We start from the raw sequence: 16,211 nt of genomic DNA, 5'->3' as shown, positions 1-16,211 counted from the left end.
AGTGGGTAGGAGAGCTTCTTCAGCGGCCCCTAAGAAAAACCCAGCCCTTGCCTACCTTTTTTGTTCTCTACTGGTATTGGGGATGTCCGACCCTGTAGGGCATTGCCCAAGCCTTTGCCGGGGGTATATCCCTGGTTCCTGAGTATATCCTTAGCCTGGGGGGAGCAGTTTGACGTAAGCGTGACATCCATCTGAGTGAGGATGTCCCTTCCCCATAGAGACACTGGCAACTGCAACACAAATGGTTGGAAATGGCCCTGATGACCCTCCTCATCGCACCAGAGCAGGGTTGAAGCACTAACCTGAGGAGCTGACACCATCCCCAGGCCCTGCAGCGTGTTATCTGCAGTGTTGGTGGGCCAGTTGGAGGGCCAATCCTTTCTAGAGATAATGGAACGGTCAGCTCCTGTGTCTAGGAGCCCTGTTATATTCTTGCCATTGACCTTAAGTGAGAGCATGGGCCTTTTATCAAGTATTATATGGAGTCCCTCGAAGACTTCCCCTGAGGAACCGAAACCTTGACTTTCTCTAATTTTCTGCTTTGAGGGGAATCTCTTGTGGAGACTGGGGAGCAGCAAGAGCTGCGCTATCTTGTCTCCTTTATTGATTACCATAGTACCCACAAGAGATTGAACCATAATTTTAATGTGTCCTGTGTAGTCTGAGTCTATGACCCCCGGGACTACTATGAGACCCCGAAGGGCCGTGGAGGATCTCCCGATCACCAGACCCACGGAATTTTTGGGTAACGGTCCCTTAAAGGTGGTTTCAACCACTTGAACACCCATATCAGGCACTAATATAAGTCTGGAGGCGACACTGAGGTCCACACCTGCTGACCCAGGGGTGGCCCTTGTTGAAGGCTGCCATCCTGAGCTGTCCTGTCTCTGGGGCGGGGGCCCGCCTGTGAAGGGGGCCCCCTCTGGCCGTTTTTTGGCCCTCTAACATCTCGTCCACAAATACGGTTGCCCTGAGCATCAAAGACCGACCTACACTCCTCAGCTTTGTGTGATCCCCTCTTGCATCGCCCACAAACATATGGTTCTTCATTCCTAGGGCGAGGCCTAGCATCTGCATTGTTTGGGCAATGACGTTTAATGTGTCCTGGCTCCCCGCAGGCAAAACACCCTTTAGCCTTACATTCCCCTTCTAACCCGCGAGGTCCCCTCTGCTGTACAGCCGCAGCCAGGAGAGCAGCCACTCCCGAGTTGGAGAGCGGCCCCCCTATCTCTCTACATATCCTAATCCAGGCGTTGAGGTCCTTGTTCTTATGAGGAGCTATCGCTGCCTTGCACTCCTTTGTACATTGCTCAAAAATCAGCTGCCTTACCAGCGGTCGAGCCACTCCCGGATCAGAAAATATCTTATCGGCAGCATCTTGCATTCGGGCCACAAAGTCAACAAATGGCTCTGTGGTACCCTGAATTACTGGGAAAGAACCCTGCGACTCCTTATCGAGCGACTTAGGCTCCTGACAGCTGGTCTCTTTGGCCTCCTTGCCATTCAACTTTCCCTCGTCCTCGGAGTCAGACGACTCCGAGGCTAGAGCCCCGTCCTTCTCCTTAGCATCTTTGTTCCCCTTGACGGGCCCCTCTCGGGAGCTCCCCGACTGGGCCTGCTCAAATACCCTGTGTACTTTTGTAAGCTCTTGAGAGCTTTCTCCACAACCACCCTCGCTCTTAGTGTTGCTACCTAGCATGTTTCCCATCTTTTAATATGTTACTCACCGCGTGAGGCCCAAGGAATCCGCCACTTACGCGTGAGCCTGAGGGGAGTCTAAAAGCCCTGTAGGTGCGCGCCACCCAGAGCCCAGGCTTATCCCCAACTCACCTGTCTCGCAGCTCTGTACTGGAGCGTTGTCCGCTGTCACGTCTCGGGGGTGATCAGTCCCCGTGCGGGCCTCCAAATGTCGATGTCCGCTCCCGGCCGGCAGGAAGGACACACGACAAAGCCTGGCAGTGGACAACCTTTTCTTTTATTTTCCTTCTCCGTACAGCCTGCCCTGGGATCGCTCCCAGCCGAAGCCTCCTCTGGTCCGCTCCCCGCGGCTCCTTCTGGGCTTCTACTTCCGGGCTTCTTCTTCCCCCCCAGGGGTGGCACCAGTATATATACGGATACAGTGTCCAATCATGTTAAAGTAAGCAAGGCAAGCTGATTGGCTAACATCATCAGTTGCCAGGCAGACTATATTGTTGAGCGGGTTGCTTACGCGGTAAGCAGGAAACTAACGTGCTCGATGGGAGGGGTAATCTACCTCAGGCTTTACTCTTTACTACAGGCCTCACATCCGCCAAGTGAGGCGACCGGGCTCGGGGCTGCGGCTCCCAACATTGATAGACTGATGAAGAGTGTTTTTATTTGGTTCTTTACTGTTGTGATAAAATACTTGAGAATATTAACTTGTAGGAAGAAAAATTTGTTTTGTCTCATGGTTTTTGAGGGTCCAGTCCATGGTCAACTGGACTCATTGGTTTTAGGTGTGTGTCAAATAGAAACATGATAAAGGCAAAGCGTAGTGCAAATAAGCTGCTCAATTAGTGGCAGAGAGAAAGCACAAAGAGAGAGACAGAGCACAGAGAGAGAGAGAGCTAATGTGCAAATGTCTCATCATATAATTGGTATACATGTGTGTCTCTGTGTGTGTGTTACTGGGGATTGAATCTAGGCTTTGCCCTGAATTATATCCCCAGAACTTTATTCATATTTTGAGACTGGGTCTTGTTAAGTCACTAAAATTGTTCAGGCTGGGCTTGAACGTGGTATCCTCCTGCTGCGGCCTCCCAGAGTGTGGGCCAGTATATAGGTCTGCCTTTGTACTTCTATATGAGATTGGTTTATAATTTCTTTTCTTTCCCTCCCTCCCCTTCTTCTCTCTTTCCTTCCTCCCTCTTTCCTTTCAATTATTTTTCAAAATTTACGTTCAGCTATAATAGTGTCAGGGAAGCTTTTCAACTGTTGCTCTACTCAATAATATTTATAATAATGTAAGGAATTTTCTTCTTATTTCATATTGTTAGAAGTTACCCTGTTGCTGTCTTCACAAGTGCCTATGAGGTCAAGGCATGGCCAATCTTAAGTCAGTCGCAGCACAGAATCCCCTGGTACTATGATTTCTTAGGAAAGGGCATTCAAAGCTAAGTGTGAAATAATTTTCAGAGCAACTAGGGTGGCCGTGTTAACTTTTCTGCTGTTCTTGGTGCTGTAAGAATATTTCTCCTTTTTCAGTGGTCTTTTGCAACCTAAAGGAGAGAGGAAAGATCCTACTTTTCTTGTCACTAGGTCTTGGCCAATCCCAATGAATGCCTGTATACACACACACACCCACACACACACACACACACCACATACGTGTGTGCATGCACACATACACTCAGAGTCATGCTACAGCTAGAGACTGAAGTTGCTAGTCTCTAGCTGTAGAGAAACAAAAATTTTTCTTCAGGCAATCAAGTAATCCTTAAGATTTTAAAGATTTTGAATTCTTCGCTCTATCTGATTCCTTTTTACAGACAGGCTGTTAGGAGTATCCAGTTTAAGACCCACTTCTGGGAGTTTGTAACATTTAGTTTACAAGGTCTCTTTGATTTGCTGCATCAGGGGTTAAAGAAAATAATACCAACCGCTTGCCAATTAATATCTCTGCCAATACTTGAACACATTGCTGCCTTTGTAGTCTAGCTTACCTTGTTAGCTAAAAATCAGACCCACGTAGAGAACAGGGCTGAGATATGAAGAAAGACCGCATCCTCTGGAGACTAGTTTGTGAAGATGCCTGGAAGGATCTTCCATTTTCACTAATCAGGACTCTTTGTTTTCAACTTCCATTTCTCCCATGACACATAATGTTAACTCAGAATATGCCAAACTTCACTTCTTCCCACCAACTGGCTGTTGACAGGTTTCCTCTGTTCTGTAGATGAAATAGTTCATCAGGCAGTGACTTCCATCTCTCATCAGCGAGCTGTTTAGCTCTCAACTTCTATTAGCTTTATCTCCAATCCCACGTGGATATTAACACATCTTCCCTACCTAGTGAAGTCTATTTCTAGGTTTGGTACCTAATAAACCATTAGTTTCAATTGCACTTACCACTCTGGCTTTGGCTTAACTTTTCATTTCTAGAATCTGGAAATGTCTCTCTTGTGTTTATAGCTACTTAAGACTTGTTCCTATCAGGGCTGGAAATTCAGCCCAGCAGTTTAAGGACTTGCCTGGTAAGTGTGAGGTGAGTTTAATCCCTGGTACTAGAAAGAAAGATTTTTTTATATTTGGATTGTATTGATATAATGACCTATACCAAGACAACTTGTTATATGAACCAGGAATTCAGTTATACTATATAGTCTGTGTCACTGTCCCTCTCCTGCACAAAACTAACACATTTATTTTTAAATTTTTCTTTCTGGCCTCTCTGCCTTCCAGCCTCAGGCTAGAATTGATGATGTCTAGATTCCGTCTAATGCTGTCATCTTGGGCCTATGCTGTATGTCCTGTAGCCAGGGTAGCAGTCAGCATAGTCACTGCCTTGCCGTTCTGACAGGAAGCCTGTTTCATGTTCTGCACTGGCTTGTCTGTCCCTTTCCCCCTGTCCCTGGCTGCACGAAAAGGCAGGCTGCTGGTCTCTTTGCATACAGATCACATTGGTCATTTCCAAAGGCTGTTTCTGAACTTCTGCCTGTCTTTCTTTTGCTCACTCTCCATGATGGGCATGAGAAAATGCTGAGGTCTTGCAGGTTTCTGGGCAACTCTTAGAAAAAAGCAACATAGGCTTAGGGTTCTGTGATCCCCCTTCACTGGCTCAGCCAAAGGAGATGCAAGATACCTTCTCTGGAGATCCACCAGACCTACGCCCTCTTCTTCGCTCTTTCTAACCTATCTTCCAAATTTGCGGAAACTTCCTTTATTGTATGATCAAAGCACAACCCAATGACCCTGAGTGGTGGATGGCCTGCCACGTTTTCTGCACCACAGAATCCAATCAGGCAAGTCCCTGGTACCTGGGGTGGGGTTGGGGCAGCCCATGAGGCCTAAGTGTTGCCTCTTTCCAAGCTTCTGTCTTCCCATAAGGACACCCTAAGTAACCACAGTACAGGGTACCCTAATCTGGTATTGTCACCTAGGGAAAATCTAAATATTCTCTCTTTACTTGCTTTTAGCTGACCTACAAACACTGATTTTGGAGCTCACATCTCTCCACACATTATTAGTCTAGCAGTAGTTTTACTGTAGATAACATCTCTAGTATGTGGATTAGGATGGTAAGAGTTGCCTGGTACTTTTCAGGAACATGAAGCCTGCTCCTCTTGACAGCAGGGACTGTTTGCTGGGGCTTGCAGTTCCAGAGTGACTGGAACAACAGCAGCAACAACAAAAAGCTCTTGCTTCTTCATTTCACGTGATTCTGGCTCCTTTGCTGCCTTAACCTTTGGGTCAGATTCTACTCAACTGTACGTGTGGACATGCTCAACATTTGAAAAATGTTTGTCCAAAACTATACCTCAGGGAAACTTGCCACAGACTTGCTTAGCCTCACTCCTCCCCCTTCAAGCCCAGAGATGCCTACCAGCCACCACAACCCGAATCAGACCACGGAGGGAGAGAAAGAGGCGGGACTCCAGGTTCTGAAGATCTCTGCCTGTTCCAAGAAAAGACGTGAATATTCACCCCTCTTTATTAGTCTACCTTTCCCTTCCTCATCCCTCAGCTCCGTGGAGTGGAACAACTGATTTGTGAGGAAAGCATCCTCTCCTCGTATCTGTGACCACTGAATAAAGTCTTCCTCCCACACCTGTGGTGCAGACATTGGTCTTCTGTGGGATGAACTTCCAGATCGGAGTTTGAGAACGATAGCAGGGGTGATACTTGTAGGAAGGAGAAGCTGTGGTTGGAAGCAGATATAACCTCTATTTGGCTAGAATCAAGGCGAATCAGCACAGTGATTGGCCAAGGCTCAAAATTAAAACATTTTTCATTATGGACAATAGGACAATAAAACATTTCTCATATTTTGGCCCCCAGGTGTATGCCTACCAATAAACATTTCAAGTTCAAAACACAAACCTTCCTGAGAACACAAGTACACCCTGCTGGTTGCTCTTTGCAACAAACGATGTGGTCACGGGTGGCAAGGGTAGATTCACCCCACTCCCTGCCAGAAAAAGCATCCTCTCCAGGCTCTAATGAAGTTCTTTCTCTTGGTCTGATTTTTCAGTTCTGTAGGTGTTAAAGAGCTGTGGAAAAGGAAACCTAGTTGGCAACAAGCTGAGCAAGGCTGACAGTCACCTGGTTGAACTTATCTACCATGTGGAAGAACTGGACTCCGGCACCACAGCTGACATCCCTCTGCAGCACATTATCTATCTGATGACCTCGAGAGACAGCCCCACATTTCCAATCAGGGAATCTAATATTCAGACCTTTGGGCTGGTGTTTTTCTGACTTCCAGCTCTCTCTAGTCTTCACTCTACCCCCCACTTGGCCTCCAAAATGGTCGTTTAGGGCCTGGCTTGAGGCATGAAAGTAATCTTGTTATGCAAGGACGTTGGATGCGAAGGCCACCTCAAAAGGATGTTTTGTATTGTATAATGAGACAAACCCAGGACCTATCTGCCTCTCTCAGTGCTCTATTCCATGATGGGTTCTGACCCTGGTTTCTCTGGGGTTCTCTTTCCTCAAATCTAAGGAGCTGTGCTTTCATCTTATTTTCTTTCCTCAACTCGGGTTCCCGCCAGCAGACACTGCATTTCCCTTCCCATAGTTCCTTTCCACACACACGGTCTCCTCACAGTCCCAATTGCCATCTTTATTCTAAGAGTGACCTTTGGCTATCAGGAGACAGCTGCAGGCAGACGCAGGCATTCTTCAGCGCCAGGCAAGTGTACGAGCACACTAAGGGTGACAGAAGACAGAGGCACATGTACTATTATTTTAAGGCAAAAGATTTTAAAGTATGAGTCAGCTTTGTTTTCTAACCTAAAACTTCAGTATCCTGGTTTCATTGCAATACTGGCACTTTGTGATAAACGAGTTTTGGGTGCAGTTTGGCCACTCAGTCCCTAAAGGTTTTGCCAGCACTGCTCCAATTTCTTTTTAGCTCCTGCATATTGTACAATATTTGTCTTGGCTCGTGATTTTTTACTTAGCATAAGTTCAAGTAGTTTTCCTCTTGAAGTGCTCTTTATTTTCAAAGAGGATCTTAACTAATGCAAATACCGCACTAACAGTGGTGGAAGCTTATCTCCTTATTTTGCATGACTTTTCTCCAAGTCTGAAACTAGGTCTCCAATCCAGGTAAATTGTTCTCTCCCGCCCCCTCCTCTCTCCTTCTGTCTTGCTCTCCTCCCCCCCCCCCCCGCCTTCTCCCCTATTCCTCTCTGTCTCCCTCTCTCCTTGCCTCCCTCTCTTTTTTCACTTTTTCTTTTCTCCTTGGTAGTGCGGAGGAAGGAACCCACGGCCTTCACACTGAGCTATATTCCCTGCCTTTTTTATCTTTTATTTTGAGGTATGGTTTAGATAAATCATAAAATTGCCCTGACTGAACTCGGCTTCGTCATTCTCCTGTTACATGCCTCAGACCAATAATTCTAATTCTAATTGTTTCCCATTTAGCGTGGAGGATTGCACAACCAATTCTATGCAGTGTTGCCCAACTCTGGCCATGTGTGTGTTTCTTTTGTTTTTTTTATTTCATGTTTGCATTTCTGAGCACTATACCAAAATTTCTAAATCACCCCTTTAATAGTGCAATTGTTTATAATGGTCTGAGCAGTACGGATTATGGGAGGCTTTTTCCCCCTTTGCTACAGTTTCCCACGGGAGTTTTATTACATAACAGATCCAGTCAATAAGGTGGATGAGGGCACTCTGCAATGTTTTTATTTAACAGAAAGATGAAACGGTTTGCTCCTTCTCAGGCTTCCTGTGAACACCCATTTTTTAAAATGCTCTAATAAGCTCTTAGACTATTCAGAGTTCATCACAGTGGTCCTGGGTACAAATTCGTCACACAACTCCATCAAGGTCAAAAAACAGAATCACTATCTCATTAACATTATAACTTGATTGTACTTTTTTTTTCCACAAGAGGAGAACTGGATTTTATTGAGAATTATAAACCTTGGTCTCAGGATCATATCCATAGACTCACAGTAATCCAAAGTAACCCCATAAAATTGGCTGTTAAACAGTCAAAACACAGAACAAATTTCACACTCACTTGCCTCATATTGAAATTGGTTGTAACAAATGTTTTGAAATAGTTGAAACTTGCCACACACTTAAAAACATTTGATGCACTGCTTCTCACACTGAAGATCCCTGCCTTTCTGTTGGATGGCACTTACCAGCAACATGCACATGCTTTTGTGATTATGTGCCACATATATTATATGTGATTATTTGATTATCTAATGCTAATTGTATGATAAAATGTCTATGGACATAGCAAGTTACAATTCATCCCTATTAATTGTAAGAAATTCAATAGTTCCTATACTTTTTCTTAGTATTAACAAATATAGCCATGATGGCCCATGCCTATAATCCTAACACTCAGGAGGTTGAGGCAGGAGAAATGCTGTGATTTTAAGGCCAACCAGAGATACACAGAGCCTGTCTCAAAAATATTAAATATAAATAAAACAGTAGATTATCATCAACCCTCAAGCCACAGACAAGTAGTAGTCCACAGCCTGTTAGAAAAATGATGCACAGTAATATAGCAATTATGGGGGATTTTCTTCTGAATGTGGTAGCCATTATTAATTCCCTACTATCTTGTTTTAAAGTCTGTATGATTTTCATTATTTTGTTTGGCTTGATTGTATCATTTTATTTTGTTTGATTTTATTATATCTGATGGCATGGGCAGCTATTTTGATAACAAGATATATTATGATAACCATGTTGATTTCCTATTATCTTGCTTGGAAGTCCTATATTGATTTCATTGTTTGTTCTGTTTTGATTGGTTTTATTCTGTTCTGTTTTGTTTGATTTTAGTATGTGATGGGATGGGCAGCTATTTTGAAGATGCGTTATGGTAGCCATTGTTGATTTCCTATTACTTTATTTTGAAGTCCTATATCACTTTCACTGTTTTGATTGACTTTACTCTTTTATTTTGTTTGGTTTTATTCTCTTTATAATAAAAAGATGGTAATAATAAAAAAGAAAATACATATCCTTAAGTCACATCTGTTCATGAATCTCAGTGAGGAGATGGATACTGAGCATGCATGTCTCTTCCTGTACACAGAAGTGAGAAGATGAAAAGAGATAACTGGCCAGAATTTGCCTGGCCAGAGCAATGCCAGAGATCTTTTGTAGAAAAATAGTCAACACTTGCAAGACATTTCAGTGACACAGAGTAAGCTGCAAAACTTGCTTTCTCGTGTGACACATTCAACCTGCTCAACACACTCCGTCTCACTTTAAGGTAGAATGACAACTGTGTCTAATTGGAAAATTGGAATTATGAGGGCAGTGAGTGAACAACGGAACTTCAGACATTTCAAAATTAGCAAAGATTTTTGAGACTAAACCAGAGTTTTCTTTCTCCAAGCTGGTGCATGATCACCCAAATTAGCTTTCAAAAAGTTTGAGCATTACTTCATAACGGTAAATGACCTCCAAACCAAGAAGGAATGGATCCACAATTTGTGAATAGGCCAGGTGAATCAACACTGTCCATGCTAGAAGAGGCAGTGGAGAAGCCGTGACTAGAAACCAGGGAGTCACACCACGAACCACACCATGTGTGAAACACACCAGTTGTGTTCTCTCTCTGACTTTAGGTTACTGGTCTGTGGACGGATATTAGCCAGAGTGGCTGTAGAGGGGAGACTCACTCCCAGGTACCGACTGTGAAAGAGGATCACTGGTATGACCAGGGCATCATCCAGTCTCTCTGTGTCTCATTTTCTGTCAATCCAGCAAAGCTTAAGGATTTTGCCAAACCTTTGTCCTTTGGAAATTTAGCCTTTGGAAATCTCATACTATAAGAAAGAGTCATCACAAAGTATGGTGTAATGTAAAAATCCATTTCTTTTTGTAACTTGATGCCTACTCAATGACGAGGAAAGCTCAGGGTGAAGATTTGAACCTGGCTCTGTGTCCCTAACAAACACCTTATGCATTTGAATTAGCTTTATCTTCCTTTCCTTTTGTTGATTTACTGCTCCTACATTTCTGATAAATTACAATATATAGAATCTTTCCCCTCAGAATTACTACTATTCCAGAGACACACATGCACACATACAGAAATTATCTGCCCTGAAAAAGTATAATATTGCCTTAATCACACCTTTTCCTAATTCCTTTCATTAATAAAGATTTACATGTCACAGATGATTTGCATATAAAAAGAGGGCACCTTTTTTATCCATTCTTCAGTTGATGGACACTTAGGTTGTTTCCAAGATCTGGCTATTACAAATTGTGATGCTATAAACATGGGTGCACATGTATCACTGTGGTATGATGCTTTCAGTTCTTCGGGGAATATGCCTAGAAGTGGCATAGCTGGGTCAAATGGGGCTTCCAGTCCCAGCTTTCTGAGAAATCTCCAGACTGACCTCCACAATGGTTGCACTAGTCTACACTCCCACCAACAGTGCAGAAGAGTTCCTTTTTTCCCCACAGCCTCTCCAGCATTTGTTGTTGGTGATTTCTTTTTTTTTTTTTTTTAATTTTATTTAAGGAGAAAAGAAAAAAAAAGCAGGGAAAGAGTACAAGTTATACAGATTTACAGAAAAAAAATGAACAGTAGGAAATCACTAGTTAATGGATTACATATTGTCATCTTAGAAATAATTGTTCAAGTCACAAAATTAAAGCTTGTAAAGTGGACATTCCATCAATGATACTGCAAACAGTTCTGTTCATTGATCCAATAAAACTCTGTGATATCATTTTCTATCTTATACACTTAAATATACATGCAGTTATATAGTTTGGAGCACTTTCTTTTCCTCTCTTTTGTACCATGACTATTACACATTTTGGGTTTCATTGCTCCCACGGTTCTTATTGCTTTTTTGGAAGAGAGTAAAACCAAATGTGACATAACAGAACAGAATCGGTCAAGTCAAAAGGGTGGACATAATAGGTAATGTAAAAACATAATACAAGGTGATCAACAATGGTTACCATAATGCCTCCCGCTATCTCTAATAGAATTGCCTATATCGTTAGTTATAATACAATTGAACAAAACAGTAAAGAACAAAACCGACAAAACCAAAACTTTGGAGACGTTGTAGGTCTTCAAAAGTAGATAAAAGTCAACAAGAATGGGCGTCATAATGAATGTTGTTGGTGATTTCTTGATCTTGGCCATTCTTTCAGGAGTGAGAATCAGCTTCTTTTAATCTTTTCCTTCTCAGGCCTTCCTCCTCAGAAACACAATCCCTGGATCGCTTACCCCAAGCAATTGGCTAAAAAAAAATGTTCATATTTGGTCTTCTGTGAATTTGCCTGTAGTTTCTTTTCAGGATCTGCAATACTGGAACCCACCAGAGAAAGCTGTTGTGCTGTTTTGTTTCCGTATCCACATTAACAGGTTACTGCTGTATAAATGCTGGCCTTACCCAAACTTTCCTATTGGGTAGGGCCAATCAATTGTTATGTTGTCAGACTCAGGGTAATATTTACACTAGAGGCTTTGTGTTGTTTGTATCTTTTGGGTGCCCTAAACCACTGCCATCCCCAAGTAATTTTGCATCATGTGAGCTGGTAACATGTGCCAGATGCTCCGAAGGCCCCCATGTCCATACATACAGGAACATCTCAAACATTCAAGCACAGGCATATTTCTGAACACATCGGTGGATAGAGAAACAAACAGACTACTGAAGTCTGTGCAAGGCAGACAGCAAAGGCTCAGTCTCTGTGTTATAAGATTCAGCCACCTCTGAAAACCACTTGGGACAGGCCTAGCTCCTCACCCCTGAGGGCAAGTCAGTGAGCCACAGTGCCCTTTGTGGCCTGAGCTCCTCTGCTTAAACTTCTCAGGGGATCTATGACTGGTCATCACCTTCTGTGGGACTGTCTTTTATTGCTGTCTTCCATCCAGACACTATGGCGGGATGACTGCAGGACTGTTTCATGATTTCTGATTCATAGAGGTCAGATTCAAAAACTAAGCCTCTGTTCAAAAATGCTCCTAGTCACATCACTGCAAGATTCAGTGAGCTGTGCAGTGAATTTCTTCTTCAATGTTAGCTTGTCATATGAGAGAAGTCACTATCAGAGTAAAGCTCACACAGGATTTACAGCTTGTAATAATCTCGCCTTTTTCCTGTAGCTAGCCACACAGATCTGTTGTTTATTTCCTGTGCCGCTGGCCTTTTCTGGCCACCTCTCTGAAGCTAGGGTCACAATTGCTTTGTTATTTTCTGCCTTTCTGTTTTTCTGTGATTTTTAGATTTCCTGTCATCTCTTTCTTGATTCCTAGAGCTCTTCTCTTTCTCCACTCTGAGTTGCTATTTTCTGATTATCTCAATTCCAAGTTACAGGTAGGTTTTTACACCTACTTAATCTTGCAGATCTCACCTGTAGTATTTATTGGCCCAGTATTTGACATAATAATATGCCAGCACTACTGCACTGCAAGATATTTCAGTAGTCACTCGGGTTCTACAACTGCTTACTTTGATCTTTCTTGATGAGAATAATTAATATAGAAATATTAAATAATAACTGGAACACAGGGTCAACCAATCTTGACTTTCAGAGAGTTTTCTGCAGTCTCAAATGGCTTGATAAAGAAGTGGGTCTCTCCCATTAATTAAACACAGAAATAAGAAATAGAAATTAATAAAGAGGAGAGGATTGAGGCAAATATTGAATTTGATAAAGGACTAGGATTCACAAATGCTTGTTGGACTGAGAATATGATAATTCACAAAAAAAGAATTATTCTTTTTCATTTTCTTGAAATCAAGTAAGCAGGTCATTTTCCTATGTAATTGCAACAGTTCTACAGATTCACATTCACCTAAAAGGTGTTAACAATTGTTCATGAAGAAATCTGCCTGTCAGCTGAGAACACTGACTTTAAAGAAACAAAGAAAAACTAGTGGAAACAATGTTTGTTAACAAATCACACAAAGGGAAGAGTTTCTGTAGGTGAAAAACATCCAACTGTAAATTATATCGTGTGATAGGCATCAGTAACTGCTTCCTCATAGGAAGCAGAGGCTGAAAAACGATTGAAGGCATAAACCAAGCATATAGAGGTCAACATCACAGGTCAGTTGGGGATTCCAATCATGTAGTCCTGACAAATTGCAATTCACAATCATTTTGTCACCACTTCTATAGACAGAGCAATTTATCATAAACTCCTACCTTCTCCCTTTGCACTGGGCACAAGCTCAGAATGTCTCACATGATGTATCTTTTTATTCTTGTACTATTAATTGTTCTCACATCATTGAATATCCAAGCTCTTGTTTTCTAAATTCATTTTTACATGTCTGTAATGATGTACCCCAAAGCAACTCAAAGAATAACACTTAGATTATCACCTATATGCAACAAGTCCTTGACTTAGTATAAAACAGACTTTTTCTTGAGCTAAGGATATGGGGTAAGACATTTTTCTAGTGACCTGACTAGGAGTGGATGATTCAATAGAGCAGAATGAGAGGTCAGTATTGACCTTGTTAAAGAATTTCTCTTTCTTGGTTCCACAGCTCAATATGATGTCCCACTGGATTTTTGTACCATTTACTCAGTTGAGAAACTCCTTTCGAATGAAAAGGACAGAGTTCAGTTAGTGAAGCTAATCAGGGACCACAGGTTTCCACACTGGACTGGAAGAATATTCCCACAAATCAGCTGGTTTAAATCTGCCTGTTCAAGACACCTCCATTAAAGGTTAAAAATAAATTAAATTTGTTTGACCATCTTGGCAAATAATTGTGAACTTGTTTTTTAAAGAAACTTTCCGTAATGTTTTTAATGAAGTGAATTAACACCTTCTGCACCCAGCATTAGAGGACTTGAGTACATATGTAGCACATGGCTTGGAGGAAAACTTTGTCATATTATACTTCAGAATTGCACCCATTTTCTTTTCTCAGTAATACTGAAAAATGCCAATTTGTCAATTCTTGCTTTGATAGACTGTATGACAGATATAGGACAGCTTTTGGAAAGTAAGACAAACCATACAATCCACATTTTTAAGTAAAAATTTTATTTCCAAGAAAAGAACCTTCAAAATCTAATTACGTATCAGATGCTAAAGGAAAAAAGTATATGAGGACTTCTAAGAAGTATTTTAGTATGCCATTAGCTTATATAATCTGGAATCGCTTATTATCCCACAATAGTAAAGATCAATATTGGCATAGAATTTCATTATTGTAAATTTAAATGTTTGGTATGCATGGGGTTGACTAATGCCAACTTTATTAAAATTTCAAAATCTTTCCTGCTTCTTCTACCATTTGCTGAGTAGTAGGAGCTTCCTCTGCTGCCAGGCTGCAGAAACTTCTTCACATCGGGCAGCTTACTGATTCTGGTTTTCATGGCCTGCAACACACAAAGTATAGTGTTGGCAGGTATCTTAAAGTTCAACCCAACTATTAAAAAAACCTAAAAGTCTCTCCCCACCCCAGAAAAAGATCACTTGAACAGCTCTATCACTCCTACTATGGAGCTTCAAACAGATAATCAGTTATAAGGGATATAAGAGGGAGAATGCATAGCTCAAATACTTCTTCTAAATTTTTATTAAGGTTATGACCTTCCTTGCTTTCTTAGATCTAAACCTTTTTGATACATGAAGAACAATGTGTCTATCCAATATAAACAGAGATATACTTAAAACAAATGTGGATAGAGAAAAACTTAGAAATGAAGATAGATAATATTAATCAAGGGTCAGTGTCTTGGTTACTTTTTTCCTGGTTGCTGAGACAAAATACCTGGCACCCAAAATTAGAAAAAGTAAAGTTTATTTATCTTACAGCTTTGGAGGTTTCAGTCCATACTCAGCTGGCTCCAAGGCAGGGTGGCGTGGCTGAAGGGAAACCATTAATGGCAGCCACAAACAGAAATAGCAAAGAAGGCAAAAGAAAAAAAACACATCTTCTTCCCTCCCTTAAATTGTATGCAGGCTCCACTCCTGGGTGGGTACAGCACTTACACCACCAATTCCAGCACTAGACAACAAACCAATCACAAATGCTAGATTCAGCTGCCTCCAAGAGTGCATGAGAATTGGGGAGACCACCTAGACACAAAGCATAACAGTCAGACAGAGTCAACTTTCAATCTACGTCATGCTTTATGTCGATGGCCCCCAAGACTCACGCCTTTGCATTATATATTTGTGACTGGTTCATTGTCTAGCACTTGGATTGTGGGTGTGAGTGCTACACCAGCCTAGGGGTGGGGCCGGGATGTAATGTAATGGCAAAAAGAAGGTGTATGTCTCCCTCTTGCTGGTTATCTGCCTTGCTGTTTGCAGCTGCCATAAACTGCAGCCCCGCCATGACACCCTGCTTTAGAGACAAATGAGTATGGGTTGAAATCTCCAAAAACTGTAAGAAATAGACCTTTCCTTTCCCAACATTGGGCATCAGGTATTTTATCTCACAGATGAGTAAAAAGTAACGAGGACAATCTATAAGACTGATGAGGATTTGTGGCTGGTGGTGAGCTGTATGGGATAGAAAGCTAGGGAAGCTGTGGAGACAAAAAGACAACGTCTGACTGTGGGAGCCAGAGTTGACAGAAGGCGATCAGATGGACAGTGTACAAAGACAAGGACATCTGGAATAAAGAATATCCCACAGTGATCAGGAACAAGACTCACAGTGAGCGGGGGACTAGTGAGACCCTGAGACCCTGTGGGACTCTGAGTCTTACTCCGACAAGTAAATATTCTTGGAGCAACATGCAGTTATTATTTCCTTGCACAAAAAGATTATTTTCATGCCTCAAATCTAAGGTCTAGATGATCCCTTGAAAATGAAGGGGGAAGGGGTTGAAAACCTGGAGTGGGGCTGGAAGTCAGAACTGCACCATGGGTCCAAATAAGCGATTCACTTTGAGAGATGTGGGGCTGTCTCTGTGAGGGCAGCAGAATAGTCAACCACAGCAGGGGAAAGTTGGCCAAAAGACTGATCTCAACTTAGTAGAGAATTTCAACCAGGTGAATGTCAGTCCTGTTCACCTTTTTGCCAACAACACAA

Source organism: Cavia porcellus, unplaced genomic scaffold, assembly GCF_034190915.1.
Source record: "Cavia porcellus strain 051 isolate PalLab524CR breed Dunkin Hartley unplaced genomic scaffold, mCavPor4.1 scaffold_22, whole genome shotgun sequence".
Taxonomy (NCBI): domain Eukaryota; kingdom Metazoa; phylum Chordata; class Mammalia; order Rodentia; family Caviidae; genus Cavia; species Cavia porcellus.
Note: the sequence above shows the minus strand (reverse complement) of the source record.